The following is a 12,513-nucleotide window of genomic DNA, read 5'->3' as shown; positions in this document are numbered from 1 at the left end:
TAAGAAAATACATGCCAAGCACCTGACACTAATAAAAGTTCAAACACCCATGGCTGTCACTAGGAATTTGGCTTAGTTACCCAGTGCCTATTGACCACATGGTACAGGCCCAGCCCTGTGCTTTAATGTGAGAGGGATACCGAGGTCCCATCCAAAAGGAGGGCAGCCACCTGTGAGCGACTGCGCAGGTTATCCCCCCTCCAGACCTTCCAATCTGGCATCGCATTGTCACGGATGATTCCTTCTGTCTCAACGTGGCACTCCCCGGGGTCTGCCTCCAGGGCCGGTTCAGGGGGAACCTCACTGCTATTTTACAGCCAAATTTTGCCTTCTGCCCAAACTGGTGTTACCAGCACCCTCAATCACCTTTTCATCAGACTGGAGGGCTGCCTCGGTGGAGGGAGTTAAAATAATGTGCGACCACCTCGGAATGCACTTCCAAAAGAGCCACCCGACTGTATTCAGCAATGACACAACACGGAAAATATAAGAATTTCCAAAGTGCCTGTCTTGGGCACTGTTTTCTGGCAACGTTATACCTTCTATACAAATCATTGGCATAATTCCTAGAAAGCATTACCTCTTAAAAATTCAAATCATTTAATCTAATCCCTTCATTTTACATATAAGGAAGAGAGCTCAGGGATGCTGATTTATCTGGTTCCTTTGGAGAGACATGTATGTACATGATACTGTACACACACCCACATGCACACGTGTACATTCATATAAATATACACATATATAAAGAGGGAGAATAAGTCCTATAGATTTTTTTCATGTTCGTCACAAAGTAGACTCTAAACTCCATTATGAATGATTACAAGTTTCTTAAAGATTTTATTTATTCATGAAAGACACAGAGAGGCAGAGACACAGGCAGAGGGAGAAGCAGGCTCTCTGTGGGAAAGTCTCATGCGGGACTCGATCCCTGGACTCTGGGATCACGACCTGAGCCAAAGGCAGACGCTCAACCACTGAGCCACCCAGGTGTCCCTAGTGGTTACAATTTACAAGTAACAGAAACCAACACAGAATGGCCCAAGGTAGACGGGAGGTTCCTAGGGCCTCATGGAGGGCTACCAAGGTCAGCCCTGGAGCTGGAGGCAGGAAAAACCTGGAAGCAGGGCCTGGAATGTGGGCAGGACTCTGCCCTTTGCCTCTGCTGTGTTCTGCATGTCTGTATTCATTCATCCTTCTAGCCTCCATTTGCTAATTCATGTCATTCAACAATGTTCACTGGAGACATCTGTGCCAGACAAAAGAAGCAGCTCAAACAGGGAGGACATGCTCTTCTCCATTTCTCACAGACATTTCACTGCTTCCGTGTTAGGGGTTTAGCCACTTGCAGGGACGGATGTGCGGCCCCTTGGTCCCACCTCTCTCCCACTCTGGCCACGAGAGAGGCCGCCCAGTGAAACAGATAACCCATGCCTACCTCTTTGGAACAGAAAGTTCTGGGCAAGCAGCCCAGAGGCTCCACTATAAGCATGCCCTCTGACCTTTTTTGCACATCTTCCTCCACAGTATTCAATACAATATATATTTTTTCAAGGCACTCAAGCAGGGGCACCTGGGTGCCTCAGCGGTTGAACATCTGCCTTCAGCTCAGGTCATAATCCTGAGGTCCTGGGATCGAGTCCCACATGGGGCTCCCTGCAGGGAGCCTGCTTCTCCCTCTGCCTGTGTCTCTGCCTCTCTCTGTGTGTCTCTCATGAACAAATAAATAAAATCGTTTTAAAAAGAAAAAGGAAAAGAAATAAAAATAAAAAAGGCACGCAGGCACTAGTATCACTGACCAACTACATGAAAAAGCACAAACTTCAGTTAAATAATGGGAAAAATTACTCAAGTTTCACTGATTCCATAATTTTTAACGTGGTAAATTATTTGTTCAAAGTCATAATTCTCCCATCTGTTTTCTTTCACCCAGATGTCTAAAAAACCCCAACTGGGACATACCGGGGTGCTGTACCACTTCAGTGCTAGCTGGGAGTTCAGAGGGGCCTGCCTTGCTGACAGTCTCCTGGCTTCACAACTGTCTGGGCCTATCCTTTTCCAAATCTGGGGAAAGGCAGCCATAATGATCAGGGCTCCTCCATATTGATTAATAAGCTATTTTAAAGAAGATGTTGAGCTGTAACAAGACCTTTGACCTGTATACCCCCTCTGTGCAGGAGAGCCCTTATATTTACATGTTATTATCATGTACAAGGAGGCCATTAAACATTATCCCAGCTCAGGTGAAAGACAGATCCTGGGAGGGTAACCACGTTAGGCTGGTTGCGTTCAACTCCCAAGGATTGGTTGATGCCATCCCGTCAAGTTTCCAGGACTCCAACCCACTTTTCTTGGGCTCCCGTCGATGTCAGGAGATGCTTATTTATTTATTTATTTATTTGGCCTTTGGGGATGCTAGCAAAGTTTTCTTTCTTCTTGGAGTTCAATTTGCCAACATATAGCATAACACCCAGGGCTCATCCCGCCAAGTGCCCCCCTCAGTGCCCATCACCCAGTCACCCAACCCCCCGCCCACCTCCCTTTCCACCACCCCTTGTTCATTTCCCAGAGTTAGGAGTCTCATATGTTTTGTCACCCTCACTGATATTTTTTTTTAATTTTTATTTATTTATGATAGTCACAGAGAGAGAGAGAGAGGCAGAGGGAGAAGCAGGCTCCATGCACCGGGAGCCCGACGTGGGATTCGATCCGGGGTCTCCAGGATCACGCCCTGGGCCAAAGGCAGGCGCCAAACCGCTGCACCACCCAGGGATCCCCTCACTGATATTTTCACTCATCTTCTCTCCTTTCCCTTTATTCCCTTTCACTAATTTTTATATTCCCCCAAATGAATGAGACCATATAATGTTTGTCCTTTTCCGATTGACTTATTTCACTCAGCATCATACCCTCCAGGTCCCTCCACGTCGAAGCAAATAGTGGGTATTTGTCGTTTCTAATGGCTGAGGAATATTCCACTGTGTATACAGACCACATCTTCTTCTTTTTTTTTTTAATTTTTTTTTATTTAATTTATTTATTTATGATAGTCATCAGAGAGCGAGAGAGAGAGAGAGAGAGAGAGAGGCAGAGACACAGGCAGAGAGAAGCAGGCTCCATGCACCGGGAGCCCGACGTGGGATTCGATCCCGGGTCTCCAGGATCGCGCCCTGGGCCAAAGGCAGGCGCTAAACCGCTGCGCCACCCAGGGATCCCCAGACCACATCTTCTTTATCCACTCATCTGTTGATGGATGTTGAAGCTTCTTCCACAGTTTGCCTATTGTGGCCATTGCTGCTATAAATATTGGGGTGCAGGTGTCCCAGCGTTTCACTGCATCTGTATCTTTGGGGTAAATCCCCAGCAGTGCAATGGCTGGGTCATAGGGAAGGTCTGTTTTTAACTCTTTGAGGAACCCCCACACAGTTTTCCAAGTGGCTGCACCAGTTCACATTCCCACCAACAGTGCAGGAGGGTCCCCCTTTCTCCACATCCTCTCCAACATTTATTGTTTCCTGTCTTGTTAATTTTCCCCATTCTCACTGGTGTGATGCTTATTTAGATAAAAGCTAATACTTGCCAGTGAGGACTGCTCCTACGAGGCTGCTGGCGGCAGTTCCACATCGTGCTGGGACACACCTGAGGTGAGAACATCATGGCAAGCCTGCTCGAGGTCCCATCTACTCCGATATCACCACCTCCCCTGACCCCTTCTCCTCCCTGTCCCAGCCCTCGTTTACAGACACACAGTACTTTCCTCTCCCTTTTTCTTGTCCATTCCAATGACAGCACCCCTTTCTTCCCTGTAGTGAAGCCCTACTGTTTTCTGTTTCCATTTAAGATATGTTCTTGGGCCCCACCTTCTCTTGTTTTGGCTTCTAGCAGAAGTATTTTGTCCTCTTTCTTATATGGAGTTTTAACAAACAAACAAACAAACAAACAAACAAACAAAAGCCTCCTTAATATATTCAGCTTTTTTATAATAAAACGGGTGGCACACCAGACTCAAAATCTAATCGACAGGAACAACAAAAAATGTCTATCTTCATGTAAGTACAAGAGAAGCTAAAACTCTAAACTCTTTAGTTGTAGCAAGAAGAGAGAGGAAAAACAGAGTAGTTGGTCCTATGATAAAATATTGGGAACATAACAATATTCACAGTTCAAAGAGAATTAGTGAAGAATCTGAAAAGCAAAAAAAGCGTGCTTCAAAGAGATCTTGGATCTTGCTGGGCTCCTCGTATTAATCATTTCTCTCCTCCTCCCATGTAGATGAGCCCGCCTGTCCTAGACTTCCATCTGTCATTAGGAGAACATGACCATCTGGAGCCAGAACAAGATCATCAATCCTTCCACATATCCATGTTCTTTAAAAAAAAAATTTTTTTTTCATATAACACAACAGAGAAGTTACTGTTAAATTCCTCTGCTGGTTCTGTCGGATTTCTGTTAGGGATTCATTCCAACTCTGCGTGATGTGACCAGTGCCGTGATGTGGGGTCAAAGATGCTGCCTTTGGGATCGTTTTCCTTTTCTAGTGCTGCCGTAACAGGTTACCACAAACCGAGCGGCTTAAAACAGCACAAACTTATATTCTCAAACTTCTGGAGGTCAGAAGTCCAAATGGGTCTTATGGAGCTAAAATCAAGGTGAAGGAGAACCTTGTTTCTTTTGGAGGCTCTAGGGGAGAATCGGTTCCTTGACTTTTCCAGATTCTAGAGGATGCCTGCATTCTTCTTTGGCTCATGGTCACACCCCTCTGTCCTCTGCTTCTATCATCACATCTCTTTCCCTAAAAAGGACCCTTATAATTATTATATTGGACCCACCTGGAAATGCAGTATAATCTGCCCATCTCAAGATCCTTGATGTAATCACATCTGAAAAATCCATTTTCCCAAGTCAATTAACATATACATTGGTTCTGGGGATTGGGATGTAGCTATCTTTGTTGGAGGGTGGGCCAGGTGGGGCGGGTATTATTCTATCCGCTGCAGGGTCTGACATAATCAGAGGATTGCTTTCACTGTTAGGTAAATGCATGGGGATTGTTGGTGTCTGGGCTTGACCTTTGGCTATTTGACAATAGTCCCAAATTCTGATCCTAGTCTATAGGATGTTACAAAGAGGAACACTGGCTTCCAGTTAGAGACATTTCTGGGTTCTCATCCCCACCTCTTAGGAACTGTGAGAACCTGGGCAAGTCCACAGCTTCTCTGAGTTTTGATTTTCACCTCTCTTCTATGGGGATGTTTTAGGAGAAACACACGCAGAGACAGACTCGCCTATAGGGGTGTTCTTTGGAATAACCCTGGGAAGGTAATGAGGGAAGAAAGATTGGACCTCAATGAAGTCACAAGAAAGGCTTCAGCCAGTCCTACAGGGACTCTGTCGATGGGATGGCCCTCCAACATTGTCCCTCTCTCTGTAGGGCAAATGAGCCAAGCAATGGTACCACCTGCCAGGACTGGGACTAGGGTGAGGTACAGGAGTCACTCTGCTCAAGGACAAAATTTAGAGGTGCCAAAAAACTCAGTAACCAAGATAAATATTTTAATGCACTATTTTTCAAAATCTAAATTAATACAATGTCCACAATGAACAAAATATCGAACATATTGAGGATGGGATCAGTAAGAGTGCTGTGTGGAGCCATATTGGAGCCTCAGGCAAAAGGAGAAATTGGTTATTACCCATGCTGTCTTTATTTAAAATTGTGATAGTTGATCATCGTGGATGCTTTGTATTTTTTATTTTTAAAAATAGTGCATTAAGATATTACTTGACTACTGAGTTTTGTGGCTCCCCCTTAAATTGAGCGCCAAGGCCAGTTGCTCACTTGCTCCACCCTCCTCTTGGCCCTGCATTGTGTGCAGGCTATCCCTCCCCCGACTCCAGTAAGAGATATATCTTAGGCCAAGGATAATTCCCAAAAAAAGGGCTTGGCTGTGAGCCAGCAGCAGCCAGGGTCCTGGCAGCTGGGGGAAGGAATGCTTTGATCCTAAAGAAGAAGATGCCTACTACAGGATCCACTGGTGGGATGCAATGCCTATCTATAAGGAGATTACTTTTTTGTACAGTTTTTCGATCATTGGGATAGAAAAATAGTCATTAAGCACTTAAAGACTTAAGTGGCTACCAAAGCTAGTTGTTTCAGGTGCTAGTGATGCTAAGGAATGTCGTCACAGCCAAGGCTCGCCTGACTGCTTCCTTCATCTTCCTAAGATCCAAACATCTGAATGAAAGGCCCAGATAATTTACTTAGAACGGAGGTTGTCATTAATATCACTGTAAACATATGACTTTGATCTGTGGTATATTAGCTTTGGTTAGAATTGCTGAACGGATAGGCCAAAGTGAAACTATATTCTATCCCATGGCCTGTCTATACCCTTAGTCCCAGACAACTTTCTTCTGCTGGTGATCACAACGAAGTGATGGATAGGTATAAGTCTTTCATTGCTATAAGAAAAAAAAAAAATATATATATATATCTCAAAGTTCAAGCCCTACCAAATGTGGGTTAGTGAAGGCCATTGGTGAATCCATGTTTTGGAAGCTTGTTAACCTGGCATGGAGAAAAAAAAAAAGTGAATTCTTTATCTTCAAAGATCAGCTATTCTTAAGAGGGAAAGGAGTTTATAACCTTTGAGAAGATTGGTGATTCTCAAAAGGGGAAAGGCTTACAACACCTGGGTGTCCTATCAGAAGCTCCTGAGCAACATGTTTAAAGCTGCAGCCCCTTCTCAATTTCCCACTAAAAAGTTCTAATGCTTAACATCAACTTCTCTGAAAGGATTCATGATTACTGTAGTGGTGCCTGTTACTGCTAGGAGAATAATACTTGCATCAGGTGTAATGGGACATAAAAGGACAAGAACCCCTGTTGCAGATTTTGACTCAGGTGTGCCTGAAACAAAACAGTGGCAAGATATTGCACAACTAACTGGGGAGCCTCATGTCCTTTGCCTCATGAAATGTGTAACTGCAGCTTTTTTGACTTTTTTTTTTTTTTTTTTTGTACTGAAGAATAGTTGAGACACAGTGTTGTATTAGCTTCAGATATAGGACATAGTGATTGGACAAGTCTAGACTATGTTCACCACAAGTGTAGCTACAATCTGTCACCACACAGGACTGGTCAATGCCGCGGACTATGTTCCCTGTGCTGTAACTTTCATCCTCGTGACTTTTTCATTGCAGAACTGGAAGCCTGTATCTTCTGCTCCCTTCGCCCGTTTTGCCCCTCCCCTCTGGCAAGGTTTTCATGAGCCAGATTTCAAAAATAGCTTTTTTAAAAAAAAAAAAAAAAGATTTTATTTATTCATGAGAGACACAGAGAGGGAGAGGGGCAGAGACACAGGCAGAGGGAGAGGCAGGCTCCCTGCAGGGAGCCCAACGTGGGGACTCGATCCCCAGACCCTGGGTCACAACCTGAGGGAAGGCAGATGCTCAACCACTGAGCCACCCAGGTGTCCCTCAACAATGGCTATTGAATGGTATTTAAAATGTGCATCGTTTGCAGAAACAATCTCTTTCTGGAGACCTGGAGATTTTTAACTTTTATATCTTAGTTGAAGGAAAAAGAACACACTTCATTATATTTCAACAAGCGTTCGGAAATAAACATTGTTGACCCTCTCTTTTGCTTCTTGGCTTGATACTCCTTCTCTAGCTTTCTTTTCTTCCCTTCCTCCTCTCCTCTGCCCCCCTCCTCCCTCTCCTCCTCCTTCTCTTCCTTCTTATAAAATAACTTCACCATCCTTACTAATGCAAACCTCACATTGATTCTGATGAAAGAAGCAACAGAATTTCTGGACACTGTGTACTCTCTCAGATAATGCACCTCGACAATGAATCAGTTTCTTTTTCTAATTTTGCAGACCATTTAGCAGAGTGCACATGCTAAAATGGATTGTGTGAATGCTTTTTCATCTGTGAGCTTCTTAGATTTCCTTTGGAAAATTTTCTTTGTGATTTTAACATCCTCTGGGGTAGGGTGCTGATGTTTTATATTTATTTTTGTTTTTATTTTTCTCTGGTTGCCTTTTAAATCCAACAGTGACTTCCCTTTCCTCGTGATGATCATTTTCTTTTACAATCTGAAAGCACTTTGTTTTTCTTCACTGTAATCCTAGTTGATTGTACAATATCTTCATTGTTGCTCAGTGCATAAGTCTTGAGGTTTCAGCTGCAGTGTCCAAACCATGATGAGCCTCAGTCATGGCCACTGACGGAAGCTCTGGCTTTCAGAGCCTTAGGAACAACCTTATTTACTGCCTTTAATATAATGTTGGTGGACAGTCGTTCTAGATGATCTGATGGAGGTTCCACTTCAGAATCACTTCCTTGGAACGTCAAAGATTTATTTTCCTCTCATTCATTAAGGAGGGAAAAAGAAAGAAAATATAAAATGAAAGAATTGAAGAGTCTGCATGACAAATATCTTTTTGTGAGTATTTCCCACCACCATCCCCTCTCATTTTAAACTAAAATACTGTGTAATTGGATGCCCACTCATGTTTCACATGTGGGATTTTTTTTTTAAAGCAACTCCCCACCTCCAAAAAAGTAACTCCTCTATACAAGGGGAAGAAAATATCAATATTTTCAGAAACCTAGAAAGAACTTTGAATCACAGAAAGGTAAGTTGCAGATATGTTAATTCTGCAAGTATTAAATTGAGGTAAATTACAAATAAATTATAATAACATGAATTAATTATTGACCTTCAAGGTGGAAAGTAAAAGAATATTCTTAAATTTAATCAACTGTAGATGTTTTAATTATTGTCATATGATGCTTTAAAAGTGGCTTTCCACTGAACATTCCTAAATCAAATTTAAAAATTTCATACAACTTTTGATTGCCATGAGAGTTCTTGTACTTACATGTATATCAGAAGACAAGTATTAGATACACACACATTTATTTTTTGCATTTTCCATGATTTGGAAGTTATTAAAGTATCACAGAATACATCAGGTATGGATTATTTTATTTCTGCTACAAATGGTAAACTGATTCAATTGTTTTCTGTGGTTTTCTTCATTGGAAATGGTCACTTATCACTTGTTGGTAATCTTTATTTGAATGTTACTGCTCAGAAATATGCCTAAATGCTTTGTCATTTTTTTTAAGGAATGGAATTCTTTCTTTAGGGACTATGCATTGCATGTAAATTTGTGATATAATCGTATTTGTGACTTGAAAGTGTAATAAATGTTAGATTTACACAGAAACATTGTCTCAGTATGGCACCAGAGTTTACATTATTTTTTAATAATATTAAAGAACTAAGATAGGAATTGTTCCTTTGTTCCTTTCAGGAAAATAACACGTGAAGCCCTGAAAAGACCTTTCATTAATACTGATCGAAAATCTTATTGAATTGGAGTGTGACTGTGGGAGTCCAGCATATTGCAGTTTAGGCTTTTTAGACCTTTTAAGCGTTGCTCTCCTGTGTACACTCTGACTGTGCTTACAAACTCAGAATCACTCATGTGGGCATTCAGTTGTCCTCACGCTGTTCTGATGGCCATCTGGTTGACTTGGCAGCGCATGACATGGGGCACAGCCCAGACTTCCCAACACTTCCTCAACTCTAGCAGTTACAGTTCTGCAAAGAGGGATGGTGGCCAATACTTAAGGAAGCCTCTAAGTTGGAAGAATGCAGACCAGTTCAGAAATTGTTTTACCACTGAGCTGCTGTAACCAGCGTGGGTAGTCGGATGTACCTTCTTTCATTCTGACCAAGTTGGGCTGAGTGGTTATTGTTATTTTTAATTTCCATTCTGAAAAATGAGGTTGAAATGTTTACTGACTGAGGTTATTTTAAGGAGTAAAGAAAGGGAAGTGGAGCTCTACTATTTATAAAGTACCTACTATGAACAGGGCATTGTATTTAGTGTTTGAAAGGTTTATGTTTGTGGGTCATAGTTTATGTAGGCCATGCTAAAAGATCAACTTTAGAGGGCCTCCAATGAAAAGTTGCTCACTGAAATTTTGTTACAGTTAAGCATGTAGATATAGAGAGAGAGCTTCATTCATGAGGCTTACTCTATGTCTCTGGAGAGTAGCATTCTAATGAGAAAAAAGCCTGGGAAGTTTTATTCATATCTCTTCAGCTATGCTAAGTTTTGCTGTTGCTATAGCTAGGACCTTATTAAGATTCAGATTTTATTAGCCTCTGGAAAATTTTGGAGTTAGCAGAAGAGAGCAAAGAAAATAAAACTTATTTGGAACTCACTAGTAACATGCAGGAGTAGCACGATAAAGTAGATACCGATAAAATTTTATCTGGTGTCCTGGTTGATCACCTTGTAGAATGAAATGAACTATACAGTCCAAATGGAGCACATTTATCTATCAGCAGACAGGAAATCCTAATAAAAGTCATTACAGTTTGATTTAAAATAATTTCAATCAGAAAGGATTTTCCAATCTGGATACCACTATGCTTTTAGAATTTCCCCTGGGTATTTGAGGTGGATACACAGCAGGAAGTAAGAAGAAATAACTACTCTACATGGTTGTCACAAAGTCCATGGATTCTTTTCTTTTTTTTTTTTTTAAGATTTTATTTATTTATTAGAGACACAGAGAGAGAGAGAGAGAGAGAGGCAAAGACACAGGCAGAGGGAGAAGTAGGCTCCATGCAGGGAGCCTGACTCGATCCCAGGTCTCCAGGATCACACCCTGGGCTGAAGGGGGCGCTACCAGCTGAGCCACCGGGGCTGCCCCATGGATTCTTTTCTGATGGGAGAGCATGTCAATGTGGTTAGCATGGGGATGGCCAAGAAAGGGTCAGAACAGCTAAAACAATCATAGAGGAGGAAACGACAGAAGACTGAGAAGGGAGATACCAATAAAAGGCAAACGAACTTTGTAAACATGTGGAGTTTAATGGGATTTGTATGATGCTAAGCCTTTACTCCCCAAAGGCCCTGACGGACATTACTATGTTACATCACAGTAAAATAGTTGATGGATACTTGGAGATCCTATGCTTAAAGGTATATCATTAATTTCTATTCACTGTACAAACTAGAAAGTTCTACAGAAAGTGTTTATATTAAAAAAAAAAAAAGAGGTGAGTGAACTAAAAAGAAGTAGTCATCAGGTTAAGTGATGAATCTCTTATATAAAACATCTCATCATTCCCCAAAGATATAGAAAAATGGAGTAATTTCCTTTTTTTTTTTTTTTTGTAATATGGAATGCTTCATGAATTTGAGTGTCATCCTTGTGCAGGGTCCATGCTAGTGTTCTCTGTGTCACTAAATTCCTTATTCACCTTTTCTTCTTCCCCCATCTATCTACTACTTGTCAAATAGGCAAAAATTCTTTTCAGCCAAATGATAGCATTTATTATGGAACATAGTCCCTCAAATTCATAGCCAAGCGTGATAATTGTATTTATAGCAAAGACATGTACCTTGTATTTTCTATTTTGTTTTCCTTGCTTTTATTAGTTTATTTGTTCATCATTCATTCATTCGTTCGTTCATTTATAATTTGTCACTTCCTAAGTGAGTTCTAAAATACTAGATTGAAAGTGTATTCTGAACCACATGTCTGAACAATGTCAAATATGTGTAATGGTTTGGAAAAGGCAAACATCAACTATTCCTTGTAATTTCTTCCTTGTGAACTCAGACTGACTAGGATAAAAAAAAAAAACAATCCATTGATGTGCCCTGCCTTGTTGAGCTGGCAAATTCATATAGACGTATGATCCCACAGTTAGAGAGTATCTAAATTAGAGAGTATATAAGTGGGATGCACCATGACCAGGCTGAAAGTCTCTTCTGGCTGTTTATATAGAGAAAGAACATTTCTTTAAGACTGCTCTGCTCAGATATAATGATTCCATCAGATTCTCTTCCATTAAGATAAGACTAACGCACAAGTTCTAACACCTTGCCAAAACATTTGTCAGTGTGTTTTCTCCAAGTACAAATCTAAGAAATTACCCACTTTATTTTTAGAAAAAAAAAATCTCTATTCCCCTCAGCATTTGAGAGTGCATTATCCTGATGTGATTCTTCTTCCCAGTAAAAAGTTGAGTACCCATATTTTTAATTTCAAATATCCCAAATCAGTATAAGGTCTTTAGCCAATAACAATAAAGCTTTATTCCACAGCATTTTTAGTTATCTTTTGAGGGATCTCAAATGCTGAGAGATGTGCTAATCAGACCCTTCAGTTCATAATTAACAATTATTAGTCTGGTCAATATCCTACCTTTATTTTCTTTCATATGTTTTTTCCTTTCAATTTATTCTCTCTTCCCCCCACCCACCTCCACCATCTTTCCCTCTCCTATAGCCAGCCATTTTTAATGAGTTCAATATAGATTACTGTAAATGTCTTTTAAAAATATATAAACTGGTTATATGTATGCATGTCTTAATATATATGTGGTACTGTAGATCTCTTGCATACTTTTTATTCATTCAGTGATGTATTTTTAAGATGATCCTGTGTACTAACTCATTGCTTCTAAACACC

The 12,513-nt window shown here is 41.1% G+C and overlaps 1 pseudogene; it reads right to left on the bottom strand.

The window, feature by feature from the left end:
* Nucleotides 1–11,208: 11,208 nt before the first annotated feature.
* On the bottom strand, nt 11,209–11,286 carry LOC112668310 (U6 spliceosomal RNA; annotated as a pseudogene).
* Between the last annotated feature and the right edge of the window lie 1,227 nt (nt 11,287–12,513).

The sequence above is a fragment of the Canis lupus genome, chromosome 36 (assembly GCF_003254725.2).
Source record: "Canis lupus dingo isolate Sandy chromosome 36, ASM325472v2, whole genome shotgun sequence".
In the NCBI taxonomy this organism is placed as follows: domain Eukaryota; kingdom Metazoa; phylum Chordata; class Mammalia; order Carnivora; family Canidae; genus Canis; species Canis lupus.
The sequence above is the reverse complement of the archived record's forward strand: the minus strand, read 5'-3'. Positions and strand labels throughout refer to the sequence as shown.